The sequence below is a fragment of the Nicotiana attenuata genome, unplaced genomic scaffold (genome assembly GCF_001879085.1).
Source record: "Nicotiana attenuata strain UT unplaced genomic scaffold, NIATTr2, whole genome shotgun sequence".
NCBI classification, from domain to species: domain Eukaryota; kingdom Viridiplantae; phylum Streptophyta; class Magnoliopsida; order Solanales; family Solanaceae; genus Nicotiana; species Nicotiana attenuata.
In genome coordinates this window covers 123,277-128,759 of record NW_017670919.1, presented here as the reverse complement: position 1 = coordinate 128,759, position 5,483 = coordinate 123,277, and positions in this window count along the sequence as shown.

Here is a 5,483-nt window from a genome sequence, read left to right as displayed (position 1 = left end):
AGTAGATTGGGATTGCTAGAATTTCCTGAACGTCGTAGTAACTTAAGAAAAGCTTAAACAAGGTAAGTATGGCTAAAACCCCCTCTTCTTAGAAATTGAGCTCCCATGGTGTCCATGTAAAATTGTATGTCCGGAATTTGATTGACGTAGTATTTGTTATTTCAAAGGAATTGGTGTTGCAAGAATATATGTGAAAAGTGTGTCCCAAGATGTTCAATATGATATTCTTGATAAATTGGTGATATGTGAAGAATGTGAACTATATGCTAAATTGCCTAGATTTCAAGTCAAGTTTAAATTGTGATTATTATGCCAAATCATGTGAATCTCTCTCCATGCTTACAACTTGAATTACTCTTGTATGTGCCCATTATCTTAAATTGAAAGCTTGATGTTTAAAGTGAAAGAGATGTGGAATGTGAGTTATGAAATGTGGCCTAGCGCCAAGTATAATGTGAAAATTATGGCCCTAAGTGCCTATGAGTTGATACATGTGAAACCAAAGATTGAAGTGAGATGATTAACGGAGAAATGGTAACGCCTCGGGGAGACGGCCTTGCCGATCGGGCCATGATCGGACGCCATGTTATGCACACATAGTGGTAATGTATTGATTATTGGAACTGGAATGTGAGAATGAAATAATGGTAACATCTCGGGGAGACGGCTTAGCCGATCGGGCCGTGATCGGACTCCGCTCAAGAAAGTGGTGGTATTGTGGACGATGATGCAGCAATATGGAATGCCCCAAACTAAAGTTATGGAAATTGCGTGAAAGTTATGTGATCTCTTATTTGTATTTTATTATGTGGTGATTGTTTACAAGCTTTGTTGATCCTTATGATTTCTCTATTCTTGTATGGTTATTCTTTCTAATGAGATGGTGTTTAGTTATACATACTAGTGCTATTCGATGGCACTAAGGTCCCTTTTGCCAGGGGCGCTACGTCTTTACATGGATGTAGGTGTTTCTATAGCAGGCAGTGTTGGTCGCAGCTAGTGCCGCAGCATCCTTTCAGTTGACTTGGTGAGCCCTACTTCGTTTCGGGTCCTGTTGCATCTGTTTATCATGTAATTTGTATTTGAGGTATAGCCGGAGCCTTGTTACCGGCATTTCCATATTACATTACTCTTCAGTTGTGTTTAGAGGCTCCATAGACAGGTTGTGGGTAGTGTCGGGTATTGGAATTAAAGTATAAATATTGATGTTTGGTAAAGATTTATAAAACTTGTATTATTTTGATAATTATAATTTAAGCTGCTAATGAAAATGAAATGGAAGTTGTTAATGAAATACTTAGTAAGTATGATTAATGGAGTCCATCTCCTATTTATTCATGAATTAGTTTGGGTAGAATGAAAAGTAACATGCTTGCTCAGTCGGGTTTACTCGGTTGAGCGCCGGTCGTGCTCCTCGATTTTTGGGGCGTGACAAGTCCCCGAGATATCAAAAGTTTTTGGCTCTGGAGACGCTCTTTGTAATTTTGATGCTTCCTCATAGAGGGCTTATGAGGTTGAAGTTTCCGGCCCGAAGGTCTTACGGCTTCGAGTTTTTGATGTCAGTTCCCGAGTGTTCGGGAAATTTCTCGCCCTAGGGCCATTTCTTGTAAAAATAGCAAAATTCTTTGAAGTGCAAGGCGTTTTGATGGTAGAAGATACTCCTTTGATTACTTGGTACATGTATACATGTTTTTGTCTTAGAGGGTTCGATTACCCTATGCGGACACGGATCATTTGACCGGTTGGCCCGATACATCATTTTTCTATCGAGTTCCTCTTTGGCTTATCTTTATTTCTTCGGGGAGGTGACCTCCCAGGGGGATGCCCCCCAGTATTCGAGGTTGACTGAAGAGAAGCCTTGAATACTTGTTGAGTTCTCCTTAGGTAGCATATAGGTGTTGCCTCGCTAAAAACCTGGCAAAACCCTTCTTGGGATAAAATTCGATCGAAGGTAAAGAGTGCAACGCATGCTTTAAAACCTAAGGTCTTTAAGCTGGAAGGTGCTTCGATCTTCCTAACCGGACACCAGCTCACAGGTTAGTATAAGACGTAAATAAAAAGGGAGACGGTTATACCTTAGTAGTGATGGCGTTTCGAGCCTCGATACGCTTCAACTACTTGCTCCGAGGACGCGGTACGGTCCTTTGTTCATTCACTCGGGTGCAGCCGAGAATGTAGCTTTTGATTCCTACTTCGCTGTTTGCTTATCCTTTGGCTCCTTCGATGTTGAAGGTGTCGATGCCGGTGCCACATCGTGCACTATGAACATCTCTCTTGCTGCATGCTGTTCCCCGTATATCATTTTTATTCCGTCCTTCGTTGGAAACTTCATCATTTGATGAAGGGTTGATGGTACTGCTCTCATGTAGTGTATCCATGGCCTTCCGAGCATGGCATTGTACCTCTGTCTCCTTCGATGACATGAAACTTCACATTTTGGGTTGTGTCGGCCACGTTGACCGGGAGGGTGATATCCCCTTTCGTTGTCTCGCTTGCCATGTTGAATCCGTTGAGGACTCGAGAGGCAGGCACGATCTGGTCGAGCAGTCCAAGCTGCTCCACCACCCTTGACCTGATAGTGTCGGCCGAGCTACCTGGATCTAGAAGCACACGTTTAATTTGAAATGTATTCACAAGAAAAGAAATTACCAATGCGTCGTTATGAGGCTGAGACACGCCTTCGACGTCCTCTACGCTAAATGTAAGAGCGTCCACGGATATGTAACCTTGAGTCCGCTTTTCCCTGGAGATGGATATTTTTGTTCGTTTGATAGTGGGTTCCTGTGGGATGTCGATTCCTCCAATAATCTTGTGAATGATATGTTGCGGCTCTTCTGTTTCATTTTTCCTATTCGCCTCTCTTTCCCGAAATTGATTTTTGGCTTGGTCGCTGTGGAACTCTCGGAGGTGCCCTTTGTTGATTAGTCGGGCTACTTCTTCTCGGAGTTGTCTGCAATATTCGTTCCTATGACCGTGTTTGCCATGAAATTCGCACACCAGGTTAGGGTTCCTTCGAGACGGATCTGATAGTACGGGTTTTGGCCACCTGGTGTCTTTGATTTTACCTATGGCCGATACGATGTCTATAACATCAATGTTGAAGTTGTACTCGGATAATCGGGGTGCCTCCGTCGGTCCCGCGTGTTTGTCGAATCCACCTCTGCACACGAGTCCCCGAGGATTCTGACCTCAATCTACCCTTCGATCGTTTTGGTGTACGTTACGCCTTGGGACGTTTCTTTGATCTTCAGTGTACGGTCGGTACCTTTCCATGTTTGGCCTTGGTTCCTTTGCCAGGAGCCTGCTAGGATATACTGAGCCCGAGGGGCCTCCTAGTTTGTCATCCTCGACCCTAATCTTTGACTGATACCGGTTGTGGACATCCGCCCAAGTCATGCCGGGATTTTCAACAAAGTTCTACTTTAGGCTCTTCGAAGCTATTGAGCTTCGTTCGTTCAAACCTTGGGTGAAGGCCTGTACTGCCCAGTCATTGAAGATCGGTGGTAATTCCATTCGCTCCATTTGAAAGCGAGATACAAACTCCCGTAGCATCTCGTTTTCTCTCTATTTGATTTTGAAGACGTTGGATTTCCTTGTAGCAACCTTGATGGCACCGGCATGTGCCTTTATTAAAGAATCTGCCAGCATGGCAAATGAGTCTATCAAATCCGGGGATTGGTTGTGATACCATATCATGGCCCCTTTTGAAGGTGTTTCTCCGAATTTTTTCAATAGGAGGAATTCAATCTCGTCGTCCTTCAGGTCATTTCCCTTTACAACACATATGTAGGCAGTGATGTGCTCGTTGGGGTTCGAGGTTCCGTTATACTTCAGGAGATCGGGTATTCTGAATTTCTTCAAGATGTGTTTTGGAGCAGCACTCGGTGGGAATGGACTTTGTACGAATTTCTTTGAATCTACACCCTTCAGAATCAGGGGCGCACCCGGGATCTGATCGACCCTTGAATTGTAGGTCTCCACCTTTTTGTCATTAGCTTCTATCTTCTTTTCGCCCGATTCAATCCTCTTTGTAAGGTCATCGAGCATCTTTATAATAGCGGGGTCGGCTGCTGACCCGTTGTTGCTCGATCTTTTCGGTACCTGTTTCGGCTCGAGGAGTTGTTTCCAGTGCTGCTGTGCTTGGAGTTTTTTGGTGGCATTGCAATTGGGCAATAGCCAATTGTTTTTCCTGCAACATCTCAATAATGACATGAAGGCTAACCTCTCTTTCCTCCCGAGCTGGGGTTCTTTGAGCTTCTTGTTAGTATGAGAGATTATATCGACGTGTTGGCCGTTGCGTGAGCTCACTTCTACGGGAATTGGTTCTGGTGCGTCCTCAGGGTTTTGCAGTGATACACCGGCGCCTGGAAAAGCTACACCATTCTCTCCATGATCCTCAGGACCGGTGTTTTCATGTGAATTCACAGAGTGGGACATTTTGACCTGAAATCAGACATTCTTGGACAAGAAAAAGTGTGAAGAATGACTTTCATTTTTCAGTAAACCAGCACAAAAACAATCACTATTATTTTATCCCTACGGTGGGCGCCAAACTGTTTACCTTGAAAATGGTAATTACAATTAAATTTGATTTTGTGGTTCTAAAAATACGTAATTTATTTTAATGCTAGTTGTTAGGCGATAGATGCTAAGTGTGAGATAGAAAAGTGAGATAAGAGCTTTAAGACAGAGTGTAATGCGAACCGAATGGTTGTGAATCGGGGCCACGAGCTAGCCTAAGCTAGGCCTCGAGGTCGAACTGAAATGCTTGACTGGGAATGGTCGATGAAGAACTAACAGCTCTGGGAGCCTTGATGGTGGCTCTTTATGATCAATGATGAGTAATAAATGAAGAAACAATCAATGAAACACAATAAATGTAAGCAATAAATCAAAGGAAAGATAATGGAGAATGTTTAAGTTAGAGAGCAGAGAATGTTCTTGTTCTTGTTTTGAATATCATGTGCGCAAGAAATGATAAGGGTCCCCTTTATATAGGAGGGGGAATCCCAACATAGTACATGGGCATTTTTTACAAGGATATGCGGCTGGTACAACCATTTATTACAAAGATATATGGCTGGTACAACCATTTAATGTCACGGTACGAACTTGTACTATTCTTGTAGACCTGATCTGCTCTAACCACATGCTTTGGGAATTTCCCACTTGTCCAACATAGCCACCGGTTTGCTCTGCCCCGAGGTCGAGCATAGGGAACCCTCAGGGTTGAACCTCGAGCAGTTCCTCGAGCCTTCTGGAGATGGGCTATGGAGCGTTACAATGATCATACAATTGGACTCTCCGATTTTAGCCGCATACACAACTCAAATCTCATTCATGGTTTAATGAAAGCAAGAAAGTCATGTGATTATACTTGTTAAAACATTGTTATTCAAAAATATTTAGAAAAAGGAACGAAAATTGTATATAACTTGACGTGCTTGAAGATAAAGGCACAAATCTCCTAATATAACTCAGAC